The 27078-nt window shown below is 40.4% G+C and overlaps 2 pseudogenes; both read left to right on the top strand.

Moving 5' to 3' along the window:
- Nucleotides 1-16723: 16723 nt before the first annotated feature.
- On the top strand, nucleotides 16724-19459 carry LOC101434571 (cyclic AMP-dependent transcription factor ATF-4-like; annotated as a pseudogene).
- Nucleotides 19460-23227: 3768 nt separating this feature from the next.
- LOC101434999 (krev interaction trapped protein 1-like) lies at nucleotides 23228-26180 on the top strand (annotated as a pseudogene).
- Nucleotides 26181-27078: the final 898 nt, after the last annotated feature.

Here is a 27078-nt window from a genome sequence, read left to right on the forward strand (position 1 = left end):
CAACAGGCCCACCCCAAGACATATACTTGTCAAATTATCCAATGCTCAAGACAAAGAGAAAATCCTAAAAGCAGCAAGAGAAAAGAAAACCATCACATACAAGGGAAGCTCAATTAGATTAAGTGCTGATTTCTCTTCTGAAACCATGGAGGCAAGAAGACAGTGGTATGATATAGTCAAGGTACTAAAGGAAAAAAATTTCCAACCAAGAATACTCTATCCAGCTAAACTAGCATTCAAACATGATGGAGAGTTCAAAATATTCGCAGACAAACAGAAACTGAAAGAGTATACCAACAAGAAACCTCCCCTTCAAGAAATTCTAAAGGGAGTTCTGCAGGAAGAAAGGAAAAAACAGGAAAGGCAAAGTTGGAGGAGAGTATAAGACCAACAACAACAACAAAAAAGACAAAAAAAAATATACAAACAAAATATGACAAACACAAATCCAATCAAAATATGGCTAACACAAATAATTCCTTGATAGTAATAACACTGAATGTCAATGGATTAAACTCACCTATCAAAAGATTCAGACTGGGACACTGGATAAGGAAATATGACCCATCCATATGCTGTCTACAAGAGACACATCTTAGACCCAGAGACGCATGGAGATTGAAAGTGAAAGGCTGGAAAACAATCATTCAAGCTAACAATAACCAAAAAAAGGCAGGAGTAGCTATATTAATATCAGACAAAATAGACTTTAAATGTGAAACAATTGTAAGAGACAAAGAAGGATACTACATTTTAGTCAAAGGGAAAATCTGTCAAGAAGATCGAACAATCATAAATATCTATGCCCCTAACAAGGGTGCCTCTAAATACGTCAGGCAAACGCTGGAAAAACTAAGTGAAAGAATAGATACATCTACAATTATAGTGGGGGATTTTAATACACCACTATCAACTCTGGACAGAACATCTCAAAAGAGAATCACCAAAGAAACAAAACATCTGAATAGTATATTAGAGGAGCTCGATCTAATAGACATATATAGATCGCTACACCCAAACACAGCAGGATATACATTTTTCTCAAGCGCACATGGATCATTCTCCAAGATAGATCATATGCTAGGCCACAAAGAAAGGCTGAACGAATTCAGAAAGATTGAAATCATACAAAACATTATCTCTGACCACAGTGGAGTCAAGCTGGAGATTTGCAAGGGAAAGAAGCCCAGATTTCACACCACGATTTGGAAATTAAACAACACACTCTTAGAAAAACAGTGGGTCAAAGAGGAAATCTCAAAAGAAATCAATGACTACCTTGAAACAAATGATAATGATAACACAACATACCAAAATTTATGGGATGCAGCAAAAGCAGTACTGAGAGGGAAGTTTATAGCCATAAATTCATATATCAAAAAAGAAGAAAGAGCAAAAATTGAAGAACTAACTGCACATTTGAAGGAATTAGAAAAACAACAACAAAGTAACCCAACAGGAAGAAGAAGGAAGGAAATAACAAAGATAAGAGCAGAACTAAATGAAATAGAAAATAAGAAAGCACTTGAACAGATAAACAAGACCAAGAGCTGGTTTTTTGAGAAGATTAACAAAATTGACAAACCTTTAGCAACACTAACAAAGAAAAAAAGAGAGAAGATGCAAATACACAAAATAAGAAATGAGAAAGGCGATATCACCACTGACCCCACAGAAATAAAGACTATCATAAGAGGATATTTTGAAAAACTATATTCCAACAAAAATGACAATCTAGAGGAAATGGACAAATTCCTAGAAACACATAAACAGCCCATATTGACAAAAGAAGAAATTGATGATCTTAACAAACCAATCACAAGCAGAGAGATAGAATCAGTTATTAAAAATCTCCCAACTAAGAAGAGCACAGGGCCAGATGGCTTCACAGGTGAATTCTATAAAACATTCCGGAAAGAACTGACACCAATCCTGCTGAAACTATTCCAAACCATCGAAACAGAAAGAACATTACCCAACTCCTTCTATGATGCCAACATTACCCTAGTACCAAAGCCAAACAAAGACATCACAAGAAAGGAAAATTACAGACCAATTTCTCTAATGAACCTAGACGCAAAAATACTTAACAAAATACTTGCTAATCGTATTCAACAACACATTAAACGAATTATACACCACGACCAAGTGGGATTCATCCCAGGTATGCAAGGATGGTTCAACATAAGAAAATCAATCAACGTAATACACCATATAAACAGATTGAAGGAAAAAAATCACATGATTATATCTATTGATGCAGAAAAAGCATTTGACAAAATACAGCACCCTTTCTTGATAAAAACACTCCAAATGATTGGAATACAAGGAAATTTTTTGAACATGATGAAGAGTATATATGAAAAACCTAAAGCCAATATTGTTTACAATGGAGAAATCCTAGACTCCTTCCCTCTAAACTCAGGAACAAGACAAGGATGCCCACTGTCGCCGCTCCTATTTAACATTGTCTTAGAAGTACTTGCTCGAGCACTGAGGCAAGAACCAGAAATAAAAGGCATTCAAATTGGAAAGGAAGAAGTCAAAATTTCATTATTTGCAGATGACATGATCCTATACATAGAAAACCCTGAGAGATCTACAACGAAGATTCTAGAACTCATAAATGAGTTTAGTAAAGTCGCAGGTTATAAGATCAATGCGCAAAAATCAGTAGCATTTCTGTACACCAATAATGAGCAAGATCAGGAGGAAATCAAGAAACAAATACCATTCACAATAGTAAATAAAAAAATCAAATACTTAGGAATAAATTTAACTAAAGAGGTAAAGAACTTATACACTGAGAACTATACAAGATTGTTCAAGGAAATCAAAGAAGACCTAAATAAATGGAAGACTATTCCTTGTTCATGGATAGGAAGACTGAACATTATTAAGATGTCTATCCTACCAAAATTGATCTACACATTCAATGCAATCCCAATAAAAATCAATGCAGCCTTCTTTAAGGAACTAGAAAAACTAACTATGAAATTTATTTGGAAAGGAAAGAGACCCCGAATAGCCAAAGACATACTGAAAAAGAAAAACGAAATTGGAGGAATCACACTACCTGACTTCAAAACATACTATAAAGCTACGGTGGTGAAAACAGCATGGTATTGGCATAAGGAGAGACATATAGACCAATGGAATCGAATTGAAAGCTCTGATATAGAACCTCACATATACAACCACATAATATTCGATAAAGCCACCAAACCCTCTCAACTGGGAGAGAGTGGCCTATTCAACAAATGGTGTCTGGAGAACTGGATAGCCATATGTAGAAGAATGAAAGAGGATTACCATCTCACACCTTATACAAAGATCAACTCAAGATGGATCAAAGACCTAAATATAAGAGCCAAGACCATAAAAACCTTAGAAAGCAGTGTAGGGAAACATCTACAGGACCTTGTAATAGGTAATGGATTTATGAATATCTCACCAAAAGCACGAGCAGCAAAAGAACTAATAGATAAATGGGACTTCCTCAAAATTAAAGCCTTCTGCACCTCAAAGGAGTTTGTCAAGAAAGTAAAAAGGGAGCCCACACAGTGGGAGAAAATATTTGGCAATCATATATCTGATAAGAAACTTATAACTTGCATATATAAAGAACTCCTACATCTTGAAAATAAAAAGATAAACAATCCATTTAAAAAATGGGAAAAAGACTTAAACAGACACTTCTCCGAAGAAGAAATACAAATGGGAAGAAAGCACATGAAAAAATGTTCCAAATCTCTAGCTATCAGGGAAATGCAAATCAAAACCACAATGAGATACCATCTTACACCCATAAGATTGGCAGCTATGAAAAAAACAGAAGAATACAAGTGCTGGAGAGGATGTGAAGGAAGGGGAACACTCATCCACTGCTGGTGGGAATGCAGAAGGATCCAACCATTCTGGAGAACAGTATGGCGGTTTCTCAAAAAACTAGCCATAGATTTGCCATATGACCCAGCAATACCACTGCTGGGAATATACCCAGCAGAACTGAAAACAAGAACACAAACCAATATATGTACACCAATGTTCATAGCAGCATTGTTCACTATTGCCAAAAGTTGGAATCAACCCAAATGCCCATCAACAGACGAGTGGATCAATAAAATGTGGTATATACACACAATGGAATACTACTCGGCTGTAAGAACAAACACACTACAAACACATGTGATAACATGGATGAATCTTGAGAACCTTATGTTGAGTGAAGCAACCCAGACATTGAAGGACAAATACTACATGACCTCAATGATATGAAATAAACAAGCTGCCCTAGATAGCAAGAGACTGAACGATAGGCTTGCAGGAAATCGGAGGGTGGAGGAAGGATATGAGCCGATGTCTGCAGGGGTGGAATTTAAGACGAGATGGTGGTAAGTATGAACACAAAGAAGAGATAAAAGGGGGGCAAGGGATTGCCTTTGCTTGGGGCTTTGCGGGTTTGAGGGTGGCTGGGGGGGGACGGGTGGGTAACGTTGCCCAAAAGTGGGGGGAGGGAGGGGTAGCATACGAACCAGGAGAGGGTCAGGTGTTGGTGGAGAGTAAAATGCCGAGAAAATCATATCAAAATATAATAAAGAGGGTTACCTGTTTAGAATGCTCGGAGGGGAGGGTCTGATGCAGGACGGGCTCCTGGGGAATGTCTAAATGCTCATTCTGCCAGAGTGGGTGACACCATGGGGTAGAAACCCAAGTAGTGAGAGTGGGGGTGGACCCACATCCTGGGGAGGACTAATGCCATCCAATAGAGGGAACTGTATCCCTCGAGAGAAAGGGTGGCTCCCAGGGCATTGGGGCAGTTGAGCAAGTTAGGCCCTGAACACTATTCCATCTATCTCTGGAAGTGGCTCCTCAGGAAACGGAGGTTGGCTATCACTGAGGGCACCAAGGTGGAAGGGAAAATGGACGTTAAATGTGTGGAACCAAAGTAAATTGGGGGTAAGAGAGGAGTTTCTTGAGAGTACACAAGGATGGATATAAAACATGTAATATTACACCATAACATATAGGAGATGACAGACTGATAATGTAAACCATAATGTAAAACATAGGATAACTAAAAATGTAAAGAACTGTGTATCCTAAAGTATGCACCATAATGTAAACACAGATGTCACCTTGTTAGAAAGCTAATGTCTCAGACTCTGTACATCACTTTAAGTAAATATGATATGAATAGGGCGTAAGAGTATCACTGTGGAAGGGAAAAGGTTTTCTGGTGGATGTGTGGGAGTGCTGTATATTATATATATACATTGCTGTGGTCTAGGACTCCTGTGAAGAAAAGCTGAATAATTAGGGGGGGGGGGGGAAAAAAAAAAGAAAAAAATAGGATGTGGAATTTTTTCAAGTCAACATTCTTTATCTAAGTTCTTTATCTAACTTTATCCAAGTTCTTTATCTATCCTTTAAACTCATCGCTATATGCCATTCCCTAGTAAGGGACCATGACATTATATTGGGCTTCAAATTTCGGGGAGTTCTGGATCACAGAGTGTTTCAACAATGGCAATGGAGGGATACTGGTATGGGATACCAATGACAGGTGATATAAGACTGACAGGGAGCTGTACAGAACATATGTCCAGGGTGCATGGTAATGTTTGGATATACTCATAGTGGCAACAATTAAAAACCACAGTAGGGGGGGTACTGGGTTCCTGGCCAGTGGTGCTCTGTCGTGGTCCCTAGGGGAGCAGCGACAGTCTCCCAGGTACAGTGGTGGGGACCGGGAGGGAGTGAGGGTTCAACAGTGAGCCCCTGATACTAATGACTATGCTTGTGAGCTGATAAACCCAAAATAATAACAAGGCCTAGAGCAACTTTGTGCCTGGGAATTTCCTCCTGTCAGCCTTCATGTTACTCAAATGTGGCCAGTCTCGAAGCCAAACTCAGCATGTAAATGCAATGCCTTCCCCCCAGCGTGGGACATGACACCCGGGGATGAGCCTCCCTGGCAACGAGGGACCACTATCAACTACCAACTGATGATGCAACTGGAAAATGACCTTATACGGAAGGTTCAATGCGGATCAGCAGAATATCCATGTCTACATAAAATACCATGACTTTAAAATGCTGTTTGACCTAAAGTAAGGGGGAAATGGAAAGGAGAAATGAGTTTATATGGCTACGAGTTTCTAAAAAAGAGTCTGGAGGCTGGCAGAAGGTTTGCCCTCATGCACAACTGAGCAGAGTCAGAGAGACAGATAAAGCAGATACAACCCCCAGATATTGGTTCCTTTGAGGGCTAAAGAGACCCATGGGAGTTATGGTCATGGCCGATGGGGTTAACTACCAGGGCAGATGGCCCCTCTTTGGAAATGGTGTTTATGTGTGATGAATCTGGACTCAGATGGGATCTCCCTTCATAAGACTTTCATGCTAATGTGCTGGAGGTGCAGTTAATGTTGGGGTTTAAGATATATTTAGGGGATTTGAATCTCTGGACTGACAATGTGATAGCCAGATCCTGAGCCTCAACAGACTCCAGCACCTACAATCTGATTTATTGGACTTACCACACTCAGCTAAGATGGAGGTGAAGAAGGACAACCACCACACCATGGAGCCTAGAGTGATTACAACTGAAAATGGGAGGATTGCATCCAGCATCCAGGTGGAATCTGAGCCTCCTCTTGACATAAAGGTGCAATGGACACAACCAATCCAGTGTCCACATAGAAGAGGTGGCATTGGATTGGGAAAAGTGGACATAATGGACAAAGGGTATGGGGAAAGGCAGGAAGAGATGAGAAGTGGAGGCGTCTTCGGGACATGGAGCTGCCCTGGATGGTGCTTCAGAGGTAATCACCGGACATTGTAAATCCTCACAGGGCCTACATGATGGAATAGAGGAGAGTATGGGCCATGATGTGAACCAATGTATATGAGGTGCAGAGGTGCCCAAAGATGTACTTACCAAATCCAATGGATGTGTCATGATGATGGGAACGAGTGTTGTTGGGGGGGGGGGAGAGGGGGGGGTGGGGGGGTGGGGTTGAATGGGACCTCACATATATATTTTTAATGTAATATTATTACAAAGTCAATAAAAAATTAAAAAATTAAAAAAAAATAAATAAAAAAAAAGGATAATCTTGAAGAGAAAGGCAAAAAAAAAAAAAAAGTGAAAGGTTGGAAAAGATATTCCACACATGCAGTAACCAGAAAAAAGCTGGAGTAGCTATACTTATATTAGATGATATAGACTTTAAAAGCAAAACTGTTATTAGAGACAAGGAAGGACATTACATATTAATAAAGGGGATGATTCAACAGGAAGAAATAGCAATCATAAATGTAATTGCACCTAACCTGGATGCCCCAAGATATGTGAGGCAAACACTGGCAAACCTGAAGGGAGAAATAGACATATCTTCAATAATATTTGGAGGCTTCAATACAACACTCTAAGCATTGGATAGAACATATGGGCAGATGATCAATAAAGAAACAGAGAGCTTGAATAATATGATAAATGGGCTAAACCTAATAGACATACAGAACATTGTACCCCAAAACAGCAGGATATACATTCTTTTCAAGTGGTCATGAATCTTTCTCCAGGATAGACCATATGTTGGGTCACAAAGCAGGTCTCAATAAATGCAACAAAATTGAAATCATACAAAGCACTTTCTCTGATCATAATGGAAAAAAGATCTAAATAATTGGAAGGACATTCTATGCTCATAAACAAGAAGAATAAATATCATTAAGATGTCAATTCTATCCAAATATATATACAGATTCAATGCAATCCCAATAAAAATTCCACCAGCATTTTTTAAACAAATGGAAAACATGATTGCCAAATTTATCTGGAAGGGTAAGAGGCCCCAAATAGCTAGAAACACCTTAAAAAGGAGCAGTGTATTTGGAGGACTCTCACTTCCAGACTTTAAATCATATTACCTAGCTACAGTGTTTAAAAAAAAAGCATGGTATTGGCATAAAGATAGACACATAGACCAATGGAACCAAATTGATGGTTTAGAAACAGACCCTCACATCTATGACCAAATGATTTCTGACAAGCCTGTCAAACCCACCCAGCTGCAGCAGAACAGTCTATTCAATAATTGGTGCTGGGAGACCTGGATATCCATAGCCAAAAGAAAGAAGGAAGACCCCTGTCTTATACCTTATACAAAAATTATCTCAAAATGGATCAAAGACCTAAATATAAAAGCAAGTACCATAAAGTTCCTAGAAGAAAATGTAGGGAAACATCTTCAAGACCTGGTATTAAGTGGTGGATTATTTATTTTTTTTTATGACTGGTTAAAGTCCATTTTTTTCCTCTCTATTTTTTTTTAAATGTTACATTCAAAAAATGTAAGAGACCACCATATACCCCCTCCCCCCTCACTCCACTCCTCCCACATCAACAACCTCTTTTATCATCGTAGGACATTCATTGCATTTGATGAACACATTTTGGAGCACAGCTGCATGGTGGATTCTTTTTTTTTTAATTTTGTCATTTTTATTTTCAGAAAATTGCTAGTAGACAATGTGTTGCACTCAGTAATTGTGATAATGCTGACATTGTAGAGGAGACGATTCTATAGATGCACAGGTACAACACATTTCCCTATAGAATCCAGTTTTTAGGAGGGCTAGCATGGTAGATTCTTAAACCTTACACTGAAAGCACAAGCAATGAAAGAAAACATGGAAAAATGAAACCTCCTCAAACTTAAACACTTCTGTGATTCAAAGGACATCATCAAGAAGGTGAAAAGGCAACCCACTCAATGGGAGAAAATATTTGGAAATCACATATCCAATAAGGTTTGATTTCCATTCTATATAAAAAGATCATACAACTCAACAATAAAAGAGCAAGCAATCCAATTTGAAAATGTGCAGGGCAGTGGACTTGGCCCCAGTGGTTAGGCATCTGTCTACCACATGGGAGGTCCATGGTTCAAACCCTGGGCCTCCTAGACCCGTGTGGAGCTGGCCCATGCGCAGTGCTGATGCACGCAAGGAGTACCCTGGCACACAGGGGTGTCCCCCGCGTAGGGGAGCCCCACGCACAAGGAGTGCACCCTGTAAGGAGAGCCGCCCAGTGCGAAAGAAAGTGCAGCCTGCCCAGGAATGGTGCCACCCACATGGAGAGCTGACACAACAAGATGATGCAACAAAAAGAAACACAGATTCCCATGCCACTGACAACAACAGAAGCGGACAAAGAAGACGCAGCAAATAGACACAGAGAACAGACAACCGGGGTGGGGGAGGGGGGAAGGGGAGAGAAATAAATAAATAAATAAATAAATAAATCTTTAAAAATAAATAAATAAATAAAAATGTGCAAAGGATTTAAATAGGCATTTCTCCAAAGAGGAAATATAAATGGCCAAAAAGCACATGAAAAAATGTTCCATATCATTAGCTTTTAGGGAAATGCAAATCAAAATACCAATGAGATATCATCTAACATCACATAGAGTGACCAATATTTTTTTAAAAAACACACACAAAAATAAGTGCTGGAGAGGATGTGGAAAAATAGAAACACTCCTTCATTGTTGGTAGGATTGTAAAATGGTGTAGCTTCTGTGAAAGTCAGTTTGGTGGTTCCTCAGGAAGCTAAATATAGAACTGCCATAAGATCTAGCAATTCCTCTACTAGGAATATATTCAGAAGAACTAAAAACCATGACATGAACAGACATCTGCACACCAATATTCATAGCAGCATTATTCACAATTACCAAAAGATAGAAACAACCCAACAGTCCATCAACCAATGAATGGATAAACAAAATGCAGTACATACATACAATGGAATACTATGCTGTAGTAAGAAGAAATGAAATTGGGACACATATGATAGTTTGGATGAATCTTGAAGACATTAAGCTAAGCGAAGTAAGCTAGACACAAAAGGACAAATATAGCATAGTCTCATTAATATGAACTAAATACGAAGAATAAATGCATGGAATTAAAACCTAGAGTATAGGTTATTAGCAGATAAGAGGAGGGTTGAGAAGAACTACTAATGCTTAATATATGTATAAGTTTTAATTAACTTGACTGTTAAAGTATGGAAATGAATAGAGTTGATGATAACACGTTATAGTGAGTAGCATCTGGTTTATACATGGGGTTGTGGCTGAAAAGGGTAGTCTGGGGAAGTAAATGTCAATTGAAAGAAAGCTAGAGAATAATCTAGGGACTGAATAACACAGTAAACCCAGAAGTAGATGAGAATTGTGGTTGATGGTACAGATGCAAGAGTGTCCTGTGAGCTATTGCAGGGTGGTGGGAATGTGGAGAAGCATGGAAAAAATGCAACTGGTATGACCTATAGATGTGATCAACAGCAATGCTAAAATATTCTTGCATCAATGCCAAAGATATACTATGTTGACAATGGGGGGGTATGAAAAAAGTGTGTCTAATGTATGCTATGGACCATGGTTAGTGGTAATAGTCTGATGATATTATATCAAAATCTGTAACAAATGATCTACCACAGTGTGGTGTGTTGGTGAAAGGGTGTTATATAGTAATTCTACACATGTGCATGATTATTTTGTAAGTTCACCACCTCTGTAATAATAATATATATATTTTTAAAAATAAGGTGGGTTGGGGGAAAAAATACCAAATGTAGGATAGGGACTTTAGTTAGTAATATTCTGAGGATGCTCTTGCATAGTTTGTAATAAATGTTTCACAACAATGCAAGGTGTTGGTGAAGGGGTGATGTATGGGACCCTTGTATAATGTTATGCATATTTATTCTGTAAGTTCACCATCTTTATTATATTATTGTTTATGCATGTTCATGTATGAATGATAAACTACAATAAAAATATTTTTTTAAAAAAGTACATTGAGGGAAGCGGACTTGGCCCAATGGATAGGGTGTCTGCCTACCACATGGGAGGTCTGTAGTTCAAACCCTGGGCCTCCTTGACCCGTGTGGAGCTGGCCCATACGCAGTGCTGATGTGCACAAGGAGTGCCGTGCCATGCAAGGGTGTCCCCTGGGTAGGGAAGCCCCATGCGCAAGGAGTGCGCCCCGTAAGGAGAGCTGCCCAGCACCAAAGAAAGTGCAGCCTGCGCAAGAATGGTGCTGCACACACGGAGAGCTGACACAACAAGATGATGCAACAAAAAGAAACACAGATTCCTGATGCCGCTGATAAGGATAGAAGTGGTCACAGAAGAACACACAGTGAATGGACACAGAGAGTGGACAACTAGGGGGAGGGGTAAGGGGAGAGAAATAAATCTTTTTTTTAAAAAAAAGTACATTGAAAGAATGAATTACCCACAAACATGTAAAATTTTTCCTACCACTGCCAGAATGGTTTAGTAAAAAAGATAAATCTAAATATTAGGCTCACATATGTTGTAAATAACAACAACTGGCCTAAATTACTTTAACAATTCATTTTAGTTTTAAAATAAGGAAAGAAATGATTGTTTACAATTTTAAATACATGCCTTAGGAAGATGTCAAAATGGCTCTTAAAGAACTATCTTTCAACTTAGGAAAATATCTTGATAAAAGAATGTTTTAAATTATTTTAATTTAATGCTTAATGATTTTATTTTAATACTTATGTAATATTTTATTTACTTATTCATTTATTTATATTTTTGTGATAGATAAGACTTCTAGGCATCGAGTGGAAGTACAGAAGTATGATGAAGAAAAAGGTAAATTACTCTGTATAATAATCTAACAGAATTTGAACACTTAGCCCTAAGGAATCCTGAGAGGGAAGAGTTCTAAAATGATGGGAATGAATTCTATTGGAAGACAGCAAGTTCCAGGAGTTTGACAGAGATAGCTAAGAGATTTTTAAAAATAGTGATGGTAGTGTTTGATTTTAAATGGATTCCTCCTCTGCAGTGTGCTATAATCCCTGTTATCCTTAAACCTTTATCAAAAACTGAAAATCACAATAGCCTTATGTGTGCTTTTGTGGGATGAAGGACCCTGGGCCTTACCCAGCATGGGAGTATATAATTCACTATTCAAGTTGCAATAACTACTGAACAGAGGTGGGAGCATTCACATCAAATGTTATAGGCTACATGATTGTTGCCCATTAGAGATCTGCAGTGCATTTTCTACACATACATATGTCATGGCCCAACTGGAACTAGGAAATTGGACATAGAAATAACTAGGAGAATGTAAGCCACCCAAGGAGTTCTCACAAATCTATATGTTGGCGCTCCATTTTCCAAGATGTGTGGGATTTGAATTTTAAAGTTTACCCTATGTTGGAGGACGTGGGAAATATGGATTATACAAGGGCCCATGAGAAGTAAGAAAAATAGAATTAGCCTCAAAATCAGGCCTCCTAAAAGCTAGAGTATCTGCAGGATTCAACAGTAGCTCAAAGGGTTCAACTTCAGCTCTAGCAGCTCAGCAAGAATTTATTAACATTTGTTGTCTCCTGGAAAGTTGGTGTCCATTGCTCCTTCTTCTGGCACTCAACCTCTATACTGACCCAGCAACTCTATAGCTGAACTAATAACTCCTAAGTCAGATAATTCACATAAAAACTTATAATAGTAGCTTTCCTATAATAGATGCCCAATGAAGTACTAGTAGTTATTATTATTTTTATTAACCTGCTGACCTCTGCTCTGAATTGCATGGCTTCTGTAACTATTGCAGCTTAGTGGTTAAGAACACAGAATCTGCAACCAGATTGCCTGGACTGAAATCCCAGCTCTACTGATTATTAGCTGTGTGACCTTGGGCAAATTACTTAACCTTGCTGGCCTCAGTTTCCTCATCTGTAAAGTGGGGGTGACAATAATACTCCCTATCACATAGAATAGTTGTAAAAATTTAAAACAATTAATATATATGTGGTACATAGTAAACACTGTGTAAGAATTGTGGTGATGGTAATGGTGAAGACTGTGGCTTCTACTTATAATCTTCTCTTTGTCTTTCTGTTTTAACCTCGTCATTCACACTGTGTCTCACATTCAGACTCCCCAAGAGAGGGAAGCTGACCACTCCTGTTGAGCAGAGCTCTCAAGCCCATCAAACTTATAGGCCACTGTCAAGTCTGTATAGTCACTGGTCCATTAAGCTGAGGCCAGGATTGCAAGATAGCACAACTGAGTTAACTTCCTCAAAAGTGATTGTAATGCAGCAGATATAACCCAAGTGATTAAGTGCCTGCTTCCCATGTATATGGTCCTGGGTTCAATACTCAGTACCTCCTAAAAATAAATGAGAAAACCAACTTGGGGGAGCTGGGATAGCTCAGTAGTTGAGTGCTGGCTTCCCACATACAAGACCCTGTGTTCAAACCCCCAACCCCAGTATCTCAAAAAAGAGGGGGGGGGGGCGGATTATAGTTGTGGAAGGCACTCGGTGTCAAAGAATTTCCCTCCAAAATAACAATTTCAATGTATATTCAAAGCCCATTTTCAAAAAAGGAAAATCTTTTTAAAAGAGAGGAATAGAAGATAATTTCTTAATCAGAAAAATGAATATCTATCTTAATAGGCAGCATCACCTTTAATTGTGAAATGCTGGAGACATTCCAATTTAAGGGACACGACATGGATACTGTTATTCCCTAACATATATCATAATCTTTTGACCATTTTAACCTTTGCAATAAGACATGAAGAAGAAATTAAAAATAAAGTTGGTGGAAAGGGAAAGATAAAAGGTAACATGATGCAGGACGGGCTCCTGGGGAATGTCTAAATGCTCATTCTGCCAGAGTGGGTGACACCATGGGGTAGAATCCCAAGTAGTGAGAGTGGGGGTGGACCCACATCCTGGGGAGGACTAATGCCATCAAATAGAGGGAACTGTATCCCTCGAGAGAAAGGGTGGCTCCCAGGGCATTGGGGCAGTTGAGCAAGTTAGACCCTGAACACTATTCCATCTATCTCTGGAAGTGGCTCCTCAGGAAACCGAGGTTGGCTGTCACTGTGGGCACCAAGGTGGAAGGGAAAATGGACGTTAAATGTGTGGAACCAAAGTAAATGGGGGGTAAGAGAGGAGTTTCTTGAGAGTACACAAGGATGGATATAAAACATGTAATATTACACCATAACATATAGGAGATGACAGACTGATAATGTAAACCATAATGTAAAACATAGGATAACTAAAAATGTAAAGAACTGTGTATCCTAAAGTATGCACCATAATGTAAGCACAGATGTTACCTTGTTAGAAAGCTAATGTCTCAGACTCTGTACATCACTTTAAGTAAATATGATATGAATAGGGCGTAAGAGTATCACTGTGGAAGGGAAAAGGTTTTCTGGTGGATGTGTGGGAGTGCTGTATATTATATATATGCATTGCTGTGGTCTAGGACTCCTGTGAAGAAAAGCTGAATAATTAGGGGGGAAAAAAAAAAAAAGATAGGATGTGGAAATTTTTTCAAGTCAACATTCTTTATCTAAGTTCTTTATCTAACTTTATCCAAGTTCTTTATCTATCCTTTAAACCCATCGCTATATGCCATTCCCTAGTAAGGGACCATGACATTATATTGGACTTCAAATTTTGGGGAGTTCTGGATCACAGAGTGTTACAACAATGGCAATGGAGGGATACTGGTATGGGATACCAATGACAGGTGATATATGGCTGACAGGGAGCTGTACAGAACATATGTCCAGGGTGCATGGTAATGTTTGGATATACTCATAGTGGCAACAATTAAAAACCACAGCAGGGGGGGTACTGGGTTCCTGGCCAGTGGTGCTCTGTCGTGGTCCCTAGGGGAGCAGCGATAGTCTCCCAGGTACAGCGGCGGGGACCAGGAGGGAGTGAGGGTTCAACAGTGAGCCCCTGATGCTAATGACTATGCTTGTGAGCTGATAAACCCAAAATAATAACAAGGCCTAGAGCAACTTTGTGCCTGGGAATTTCCTTCTGTCAGCCTTCATGTTACTCAAATGTGGCCAATCTCGAAGCCAAACTCAGCATGTAAATGCAATGCCTTCCCCCCAGCGTGGGACATGACACCCGGGGATGAGCCTCCCTGGCAACGAGGGACCACTATCAACTACCAACTGATGATGCAACTGGAAAAGGACCTTATACGGAAGGTTCAATGCGGATCAGCAGAATATCCATGTCTACATAAAATAACATGACTTTAAAATGCTGTTTGACCTAAAGTAAGGGGGAAATGGAAAGGAGAAATGAGTTTATATGGCTACGAGTTTCTAAAAAAGAGTCTGGAGGCTGGCAGAAGGATTGCCCTCATGCACAACTGAGCAGAGTCAGAGAGACAGATAAAGCAGATACAACCCCCAGATATTGGTTCCTTTGAAGGCTAAAGAAACCCATGGGAGTTATGGTCATGGCCGATGGGGTTAACTACCAGGGCAGATGGCCCCTCTTTGGAAATGGTGTTTATGTGTGATGAATCTGGACTCAGATGGGATCTCCCTTCATAAGACTTTCATGCTAATGTGCTGGAGGTGCAGTTAATGTTGGGGTTTAAGATATATTTAGGGGATTTGAATCTCTGGACTGACAATGTGATAGCCAGGTCCTGAGCCTCAACAGACTCCAGCACCTACAATCTGATTTATTGGACTTACCACACTCAGCTAAGATGGAGTTGAAGAAGGACAAGCACCACATCATGGAGCCTAGAGTGATTACAACTGAAAATGGGAGGATTGCATCCAGCATCCATGTGGAATCTGAGCCTCCTCTTGACATAGAGGTGCAATGGACACAACCAATCCAATGTCCACATAGAAGAGGTGGCATTGGATTGGGAAAAGTGGACATGGTGGACGATGGGTATGGGGAAAGGCAGGAAGAGATGAGAGGTGGAGGCGTCTTTGGGACATGGAGCTGCCCTGGATGGTGCTTCAGAGGTAATCACCGGACATTGTAAATCCTCACAGGGCCCACTGGATGGAATGGAGGAGAGTATGGGCCATGATGTGGACCATTGTCTATGAGGTGCAGAGGTGCCCAAAGATGTACTTACCAAATCCAATGGATGTGTCATGATGATGGGAACGAGTGTTGTTGGGGGGGGGAGGGGGGGGGTTGAATGGGACCTCACATATATATATTTAATGTAATATTATTACAAAGTCAATAAAAAAATAAATAAATAAATAAATAAATAAAATACCTTTACGTTCTCAAAAAAAAAAAAGGTAACATGATTACAACCTGTGGGGAAAACAAACAAAGAAACAAGAAATGCACTGAAAAACTATTACAATGAAAGGGATAATAGATTCGTTTTCTATTGCTGAGTAACAAATTGCCACATATTTGGTGAATTAAAACAACACCTACTTAATCCACATACTTGGTGGATTAAAACACACCTAAATATATGTTATGGGGCATTTTTGGGACTTGGACTTGTCCTGAATGATACTGCAGGGACAGATGCAGGACATTATATATCCTGCCATATCCCACTGAATGGACTGGGAGAGAGTGTAAACTACAATGTAAACTATAATCCATGCTGTGTAGCAGTGCTCCAAAAGGTACTCATCAAATGCAATGAATGTACCACACTAATGAAAGAAGTTGTTGATATGGGAAAAGTGGGGGGTGTGGGGAGTGGGGCATATGGTAACCTCCTATATTTTTTAATGTAACATTTTGTGTGACCCATGTCTTTTTAAAAATAAAAATGTATTAAAAACAAACAAACAAAAAAAAGCCACCTACTTACTAGATCATGGTTCTGTAAGTCAGAAGTCCAACAGGTTGTGATTGGACTATTTGCTCAAGCTGAATTTAAGATGTAAGTTGGTTGCCGTTCTCTTCTGGGGTTCAGGATCCTCTTCCAGGTTCATTCCTATTATTAGCAGTATTCAGCTTATTGCATTTGTAGGACTGAGGTCATGTTTCCTTGATGACTTCTCTCAACCAACAAAGTTTGCTTTCAGGTCCTTGAATCTCCTTGGCATTGAATTCCACTCACACTTTGAGTGTCTCTGGTTTCCTATTCTACCATGAGCCCAAAAAACCTCTCGCTTTTAAAGGGCTCATATGGGCCCACCCATCAGCCATATGGAACTGAATCCCCTTTTCAATTAGAGGTGAAGTGGGCATCACCATCCCAGAATCCTTAGGATAAGGAAATAAAATACGGACTAGAGTGGACTTACTGGTATTCGGCTATAGACTTATTGTGATTCTAGCAATGGAAGAAATTATATCATTGATGTGGAGACAGTGGCCACTGGAGGTGCTGAAGTCAGGGAGAGGGACAAAGAGATGTAATATGGAGGCAATTTCAGGACTTGGAATTGTCCTGAATGACTTTGCAACGACAGACACGGGTCATTATATATACGGCCCTAACTTATAGAATTGAGTGGGAGAGAGTGTAAATTACAATGTAAACTATAATCCATGATTAGTGACAATGTTCCAAACTTCATCAATTGCAATGAAGGTATCACACTAATGAAAGAGTTGTTAATGTGGGGAAGGGTGGGAGGTGTGGGAGTGGGGCATATGGGAATCCCTTATATTTTTTTATGTAACATTTTATGTAATCTACATATCTTTTAAAAATAAATAAAAAATATGTTTAAAAATATATCAGCTTGGGAAGCGGACTTGGCCCAGTGGTTAGGGCGTCCGTCTACCACATGAGAGATCTGTGGTTCAAACCCCAGGCCTCCTTGACCCGTGTGGAGCTGGCCCACACGCAGTGCTGATGCGCTCAAGGAGTGCCCCCACGTAGGGGAGCCCCACGCTCAAAGAGTACACCCCATAAGGCAGCTGCCCAGCATGAAAGAAAGTGCAGCCTGCCCAGGAATGGTGCTACACGCACGGAGAGCTGATGCAGCAAGATTACGCAACAAAAAGAAACACAGATTCCCGTGCCACTGACAACAACAGAAGCGGACAAAGAAGAACACGCAGCAAATAGACACAGAGAACAGACAGCTGGCGGGGGGGGGAAGGGGAGAGAAATTTTTAAAAAGTTTAAAAATATATCAGCTTACTGATATTCTACTATGGAACTATTGTGATTAGTAATGGAAGAAATTCTAGCATTGATGTGGAGAAAGTGACCACGGTAGCTGCTGAGAGTAGGGAGAGGGAAGAAGAGATATGATGTGGGGGCATTTTCAGGACTTGGAGTTGTCCTGGGTGGTACTGCAGGGACAGATGCTGGACACTGTATGTCCTGCCATGGCCCACTGAGTGGACTGGGGAAAAGTGTAAACCACAGTGTAAACCATTATCCATGCGGTGCAGCAGTGCTCCAAAATGTATTCACCAAATGCAATGAATGTCCCACAATGATGAAAGAGGTTGTTGATGTGGGAAGAGTGGGGTGAGGGGGGATGGGGGGCATATAAGGATTTCTTATATTTTTTTAGTGTAGCATTTTAAAAAAATAAAGAGAAAAAAGAGTATTTCAACAAAGCAAAAAAAAAGGGAGGGGGGTTCATATGATTAAGTTAGGGTTACCCAGGAAAAACTCACTATCATAAAGTTAACCGAATAGTAACCTTAATTGCATGTGCAAAATCCCTCTTGCCATGTAGTATAATATAATCATGGAAGGAGCACCAGAAGGTGAAGGTCATGAAGGCCATGTCAGAATTCTGCCTACCATAGATAGTTCAGTAAAATAGATCAATAGAAAATGTATGAAGACTAACAGTTTAGTTATATAGCCAAAATAACTAGACAAAAAAGGCTTTTGGCCACATTATACAATACCTGTAATTTTTTTGACCCCTAATCCAGGAGACTACTAAGGAGCCCCCCCAGACAATGAACCCAATTGGCCATCTCCCAGAAAGTTTACCAGAAACTAATGAGGTTTCCCCTTTCACCTTCCTCCAGCCTCTTTCCCATTCCCCAGGGCCCTTGTCATCCACTCCAGATCATCCTTTAGTTTAGAGCTGGGTAGCAAAGTGGATATCTCTGAAGGAGAGAGGAAGCTGGATTCTGTTTCAATCATAGTGATCCCTCAGTGCATAAAGAAGGAGGACACCCCCTCAGATAATGATAGTGGCATCTCTATGAGCCCCGAGCCCTGTCTGGACTCTCCCCAGCTTAGCCCCTCTACCTCCAAGGGCTCTCCAAATAGAAGCCTGCCATCTCCAGTGCCGTGTGTGGCTCTGCCTGCCCCAAACCTTACGACCCTCCTGGGGAGAAGATGGTAGCAGCCAAAGTCAAAGGTGAGAAACTGGACAAGAAACTGAAAAAAGTGGAGCAGAACAAGACAGCAGCCACTAGGTATCAGAAGAAGAAGAGGGCAGAGCAGGAGGCCTTCACTGGAGAATGTAAAGAGCTGGAGAAGAAGAATGAGGCTCTGAAAGAGAGGGCAGATTCCCTGGCAAAGGAAATTCAGTATCTGAAGGATTTGATTGAAGACATCCGCAAGGCAAGAGGGAAGAAAAGGGTCCCCTAGTTTGGGTAGTTGGAAGTGTATGCCTGTACATAGGCCTGCTTTAAAGCTATGTGTAATAAATTATTTTGTAATGAAAAAAAAAAGGATTAAGCTGTAAAAGAAATGTGTGACACACACATACACATATATATATACATACATATACATACGTATATATACATATACTCAAACTGTAGCTAAGAGATGTAGAGGAAAGCGGACTTGGCCCAGTGGTTAGGGTGTCCGCCTACCACATGGGAGGTCCGCGGTTCAAACCCTGGGCCTCCTTGACCCATGTGGAGCTGGCCCACACACAGTGCTGATGCGCGCAAGGAGTGCCATGCCACACAGGGGTGTCCCTGCATAGGGGAGCCCCACGTCAAGGTGTGCGCCCCATAAGGAGAGCCGCCCAGTGCGAAAGAAATTTCAGCCCGCCCAGGAATGGCACCGCACACATGGAGAGCTGACACATCAAGATGATGCAACAAAAAGAAACACAGATTCCCGTGCCACTGACAACAGAATCAGAGAAAGAAGAACATGCAGCAAACAGACACAGAGAACAGACAACTGGGGTGGGGGGAAGGGAAGAGAAACAAATAAATAAATCTTAAAAAAAAAAGATAAAGAAAAGTACTTAAATAAATGGGGAGACATATTGTGTTTGTGAATGAACCAAGTGAAGATTATAAAGAGCTTAATCCTTCCAAGGGTAGACATTGTCTTCACAGAACATCAGTTACAGGAACTGCTCATGTGGTTTTGGAGAGAGGCCTGCCAATCACAGACCCCCTCAAACACTGGTCACAGGTGTGGTTACATGATTCCAGCTGGGTCAATAATAGAACTTTACCTTCAAGCTACTGTGATTAGAGGGGTAAGCACAGGTCCCAGGCAGGCCATGAGAAGTTTGCTCAGAGATCTTCAAAATAGAGGCTGATTGAGAATTCCTCTTATTTTTCTCTTTGGTTAGGCACTGTATGAATGTGACATCAGAAATGCTGATGGCCATGATGCTGATACCTGGAGAAACCTAAAATAATGAAGTCAACAGCAGAGAAAAGCGGAGGGTCCCAACAGCATTCCTGAACCAGTATCCTGTTATCTCTGAAGCTATCTTATGAGTCACTAAATATCATTTTTGTGAACCTTAATTTGAGTTGGATATTCATCCCTTATACTCTAAAGAATTCTGTCTAAACATTTCCAAAGTTTATTATAGATGTAACCTAATCCCAATGGAACTCCCAATATGATTAGGGAGGGATTATTCAGTGGGGGTCCTGGAAAGAAACAGAGGAAATATCAAATGGATATTGAGGAGTTTCATGGAGGGGCTATTTACAAAGATGTAGGCCAGGTTAAGGGAAACTATCAAGGGATGGTCAAGCACCTTGTGCTAATGATAGGAAAATTGATACTACCCATAGTCCTGCAGAAACAAGTGAAGGGAGTGCTGTGGAATCTCGAGAGAGCTGCAGAATTGGTTGAAAGAAAAGGGTCACCTGACAGGACCATGGCAATAGGTAGGGAGGCATTCATGGTAATAAATATCCTTTCTTCACTCTCCAATCTCCTTCAGTGCTTCTCAATGACAGAACACATCAAGTGAACAAGAGGGTTAAGTGAGATAGTCCATCAGGATCAGCCTCTTGGAAAAGAAGTATGCCTAGCAAAGGGGGGAACTGACAAAATGGGTCCACAGTTCATTTTCAAGTATAAGAAGTGAGAATAGCTAAGACTGTTTCGGGGGTGGGGGTAGGAGGGCGGGGGCAGGAGAAGAATCAAGAAAAGGAGTTTCTTCTGCCAACTCTGGAAGCATAAATGTATAATAATTTAGCTGTGTGTACTTACTTACACAAAAATGGCCTATGCCCCCCAAAATGGAACATAATAATTATCCCAAGAAGCAGCCGTAGTGAATATTTTAAAATTTACTATATGAGGAAGCAGATAGGGCTCAAGTGATTGGGCTCCTGTCTACCATATAGGACGTCCAGGATTCAATTCCTGGGGCCTCCTGGTGAAGGAAAGCTGACCCGCATGGCTGTCTGGCCTGAGCAGAGAGCTGGCCCATGTGGAGTGCTGGCCTGTGCAGGAGTGCTGGCCAACGCAGGAGTGCTGGCCTGTGCAGACAGCTGGTGCAGCAAGATGACGCAACAAAAAGAGACACAGAGGAGAGATAATAAGAGATGCAGCAGACCAGGGAGCTGAGGTGGTGCAAGAGATTCTCTCCCACTCCTGAAGGTCACAGGATGAGTTCCCATTGCTGCCTAAAGAGAAGACAAGCAGGCACAGAAGAACACACAGCAAATGGACACAGAAAGCAGACAGTGAGGGAAAAACAACGAGGTGGGAAGAAATAAATAAAATCGTTTAAAAAAACGTAATGTATGATAAAGGAGGGCTAACAAAGCACCTTGCTAACAAAAGAATGAGTACTGAGAGATCAGGCCAATGGCCATGGGAATAGAGAAAAACAGGACAGATGCAGTAAGAGGAGTGGACTGAATGTGGGAGAGAGAAATCTCAGTAAGAACAAGGTTCCATTCTAGCAATAAGGGAGAACAATTGAGCCATTAATAATGAAGCCAGGTGGTGCGGGGGCTTTGAAATGTCTCAAATTGGATAGGCTGAGCTGTATTTCCAAGAATTCACGGTCCTGCTTTTCTTCCATTTAGGGTCAGCTACAGGGGAGATTCTTGGGAGATTTGGAGGCTGGAAGGGAAACAGCGGCCATTTTGTAGCTCATACATGTTGATGCTGATCTGTGGATGCACTTCATCGGTGTGAAGCAGCAGCTAGGCCTGCAACTTCTTTACCTACCCCTGAATCCTCTTTTGGCTTCTCCAACTCCTGGGCTAGGTATGTGTTTAGCTCTGGAACAAAAGGCCCTGGCTTCTGCCGTGTAACTTCTTACCGAGGTCAGAGGCAATAAGAACTGACATGAGTTTTAGTTCTACCTTACGGACCTCCAGCTTGTGCTTGTGGGTTCCAGTTCATTCCTGCTCTCCCCCAGTTCATATCTATCTTCCCTTCCCTGCTGTGTGCCCTGTGAACTTTCAAACTTTAGCTTCAGATGCAGAGATAATAGCCTTCCAGAGTCTGCTTAACCAACTCCTACAATTACATAAGGCTAATTCTCTGTATCAAATCCATGTTGGCCTTATGGAATATATATCCCCTACTGTTTCTGCTTCTTTGGTTGGATGCTGACTGATACAAGTGAAAAGCTAGTATGAGAAAATAATGAGTTTAGTTTTGAGCATGTTAAGATCGAAAGGCATTGCAGGGTGTTAACAATCAGGTGGCTTGGGGGAGAACTACACCAAATGTAAGATAGTGGCTATAATTAGTAGTAAGATGCTCTTTCATAGTTTTTAAGAATTGTTTCACAACAATGCAAGGTATTGGTGTTGGGGTGATGTATGGGAGCCCTGTATGATGATATGCATGTTTATTTTGTAAGTTCATGAATTTTACTATACACTTATTATGTATGTTCACATATGAATGATATACTTCAATAAAATTTTATTTTCAAAAAAGATTGAGACACCCCAGTAGAAGCAGGATGGGAAGCTAAGGACTGAGACTCAGGAGACCTTCGTTTGGAAAGACACTGCGAGGTATTTGATGCAGAGGTCACAGCCCCACCCCCTGAGCTGAATGTAGCAGCTGGGGAGCCTTGTGGCTGCCTGTGCAGGTGACACCACAGGGTTTCCTTTGAGGAAATGAAGAGGAGCAAGCTCCAAACTTCAGCCACAGTAAACACAGTGGTGGAAGACTCAGCCATCTCCACATCTAGTTTTTCCAGCAATGGGTAGTCCAGAAAACATAGAAGATGCATGCATTGCTGTTATTTGTCCAAAGAATATTGCCAGTCTCGATTCTCAGGAATACAGAGTTAAGTCATATGAAAGTTTGTTGCATGAAGTTCTCTTTGAGGGACAGAAAAAAAAAAGAGATAGAAAGGTTTATTGGAACATAAATTTCAGGATGACAGTGAAATAATGCAAGGCATATTGGCTTATGTAGTAGAGTCCACCAAACCAATTTCTCCTTCAAACCAGGGTATCAGAGGAAAACAAGTGCTACTAATGATGACATTTCCTCTGGAGAGAGAAAAGATGGGCAGAGAAGCAACACTATTTATTCTTCTATCAGTTGTCAAAGATAATACTAAATATACGTATACTCCAGGATGCCCAATTTTTCACTGCTTACAAGATATTGTGCAATTTGATAGTGAATCCAGCACTGACTTTGCTACAGTTACAGGAAGGATGTGAATAGCCTTGGATAAGTGACTAGATGAATGTCATGCACAATCTCATTTTATTCCAACTTTATTCCAACCTTCTCCTCTTGAGCAAATAAAAGCCAATGTAATACACCCTGCATATGCAGCTGGCTCAGGTCAAACAGAAAACTCACTATTGGCTATCTAGTGCACTAAAAATAAAGAATAAAATGATAGCCCTAGAGAAAGCAGATACTTGTATTTACAACTCTTTGTTTAGATCAGCTCTTCAGATACAAACTGAAGATGAAGTAATAAATCCATACTTTGGTCTAGGAGCTCCAGACTACTCAAAAATGCAAATTCCCAAACAGAGAAGTGTGAGCAGGGTCACAGAAGACAAGAAATGATAGTGGGTAGGTGATTTCCCTCTTCTTCAAAGTGCCTGTGAAGGAAATTCAGAATTACTAAACTGTCTTCTCAATGAAAGATTTTCAGTCAACCAATTAGATAGTGACCACTGAACACCCACTGCTTATGCATGTTGGTATGAAAAAGTTGAGGCCTCCTGTATATTGTTAGAGAAAAGAAAGTGCAATCCAACCCTTTTAAATGGACATCCTCTTTATTTTGCTGCTGGGGGAGGACATGCTAAAATAGTATAAATTCTTCTAAACCACCCAGAAGTTGACAGACACATAATAGAACAATGAAGAAGACCCTCATTAAATATGTTTGAAGAAAACAATCAAGATAATTGGGAAGAAACTGCAAAATTGTTGAAGGAAGCCATTAATATTATCATATGAAAAAGTCTGAATATACAGAATGGATGGATCATACATTTTATTGAATGGAAACATGGAAATAATTCCACAAACAGCAAGAATCCCCTGAGTACCGGGGTAATGACCAGTGAAGGAGAATGGTCCATTGATGGGCCTTTGATATTGATGACTATCCTTATGAACCTTTATTATTATTATTATTTTAAAGATTTATTTTTTATTGATTTCTCTCCCTTCCCCCACCCCCCACTTGTCTCCTCTCTGTGTCCATTCGCTGTGTGTTCTTCTGTGTCCACTTGTATTCTTGTCAGCAGCACCGGAAATCTGTGTCTCTTTTTGTTTGTCATCTTACTGCGTCAGCTCTTTGTGCCTGTGGCGCCACTTCTGAACAGGCTGCAAGTTTTTTGCACAGGGCGGTTCTCCATAGGGGGTGCACTCCTTGCACGTGGGGCTCCCCTACGTGGGGGACACCCCAGCGTGGCATGGCACTCCTCGTGTGCATCAGCACTGCGTGTGGGCCAGCTCACCACATGGGTCAGGAGGCCCTCTGTTTGAACCCTGGACCTCCCATGTGGTAGGTGGATGCTCTATCAGCTGAGTCAAATTCGCTTCCATGAACCTTTATTTTTGAAATTGAAACTTAGCTTAGTATTATAGGGTACCTAAGAGTTACCTCTTGAGAGGTTCGTTATTGCTCAAATGTGGCCTCTCTCTAAGCTTGAACGCAGCACATAAATGTGGGAGGTATAGGGAGCAGGGCATATGGAAATCCCCTCTGTTCTTTAACGTTTGAATAATGTAAGTATCTTTTTAAAAATTTTTTAAAAATATATTTAAAAAAGAAATAATACCACAGTGCAACAGATTATGGAAGGAATGCATCTTTCTCAAAAAACACAGTGATACTTTACTATTCGGATATGTTCAAAAAGCCTCAGCCTTCAACTCAAGCTTTATCGCATATCCTTGCTGCAACATGTTTGGGTCTGGCCAGAAATACTTGCTGAACTGACTAATTTGTATCTGCAAAGGGAAACACCACAGCTTTTCCTCAGAAGAGATGTTAGACTTCCTTTGGAAGTTGGAAAGAAGATTGAAGACCCAGTAGCTATTGTTATTCTCATTGATGAAGCCAGATAAAATTTATTGAAGGACTTTTATACAGTTCTTGTTGCTTAACTCGTGACATTGGCAAGTCTACTTTTGCTAATAGTTTACGGAAATCATGAGAGTAAGAAACAAAAGCAAGGTTTCCTAAATGAAGACAATCTAAAATCCATTGCTCCTGCTACCAAATTGAAAAGTAAGGCACCTCACTGGACAAACTGAATACTTCATGAATACAAGAATCTTAATACAAGTGAGGGTGTCAGTAAAGAAATGCATCACCTTCAGTGCATGTTATTACAAAATTGTGGGGAAAGCCCTAAATATGGAGCAGTTTTTTTTCGCAGGACAGATATTTACAAAGGCAAACCCCAGCAATCGTAAAGTTATTCCTGTGTATGTAGGAGTGAATTTAAAAGGACTTCATCCTCTCAATCTGGAAACTAAGGCTTTATTCATCAGTCTTAAGTATGGTTGTTTTATGTGGGAACTTGGAGATGCAGATACTTGTTTGCAGATCCATAGAATGGAAAATAAAGTGGCTTTTATTGTACACACAAAACAGGCTGGCATTATGGTAAAACTGTTAATGAAGCTAAATGGGCAGTTAATGCCCACTGAAAGAAATTTATGAAGGAGAGCCATTGATATTCAAGCCATCACATTTTGTGATGAAGATTTTTTTCCATGAAAGATTTCTTAAAATTTTACCTTTAATCTCTTATAATATATACATATATATAATTGTACAGAATCTGTAATTAAGTTTGGCATGTAATGTACCAATTCATTATATATAGTATCCTTATAAACTGCTCTAGCTTTTTAGAGAAATATGCAAGGAAGTGTAGATCGATAGTCTGTATGACATTAGGCAATATAGTAAGCTTTATAAAATGTTATTTTTGGTAAATGGTAAAGTATTTGGAATGGAATGTGATGAAATCAAAGTTCAGGTTTGGTATGACTTTGTGTGCTATTCCAAAATATACCTCAGGAAGCGGACTTGGCCCAATGGATAGGGCGTCCGCCTACAACATGGGAGGTCCACGGTTCAAATCCCAGGCCTCCTTGACCCGTGTGCAGCTGGCCCATGCGCAGTGCTGATGTGCGCAAGGAGTGCCCTGCCACGCAGGGGTGTCCCCCGCGTAGGGGAGCCCCACGCGCAAGGAGTGTGCCCCATAAGGAGAGCAGCCCAGCACAAAAGAAAGTGCAGCCTGCCCAAGAATGGCGCCGCACACACGGAGAGCTGACACAGCAAGATGACGCAATGAAAAGAAACACAGATTCCCGTGCCGCTGACAACAACAGAAGTGGACAAAGAAGAACACGCAGCAAATGGGACACAGAGAACAGACAACTGGGGGGAGGGGAAGGGGAGAGAAATAAATAAAAATAAATCTTTAAAAAATATATATATATACTGAAAGAACATGATCTGAATAAAGAAAATGTATTTTCTATATAAAAAAAAGATTGAAAGGCATGCATGCATAAATAAAAGTTTGAACTCCAAGTGGAGCAATAATGTG

The sequence above is a fragment of the Dasypus novemcinctus genome, chromosome X (genome assembly GCF_030445035.2).
Source record: "Dasypus novemcinctus isolate mDasNov1 chromosome X, mDasNov1.1.hap2, whole genome shotgun sequence".
Lineage (NCBI taxonomy): Eukaryota > Metazoa > Chordata > Mammalia > Cingulata > Dasypodidae > Dasypus > Dasypus novemcinctus.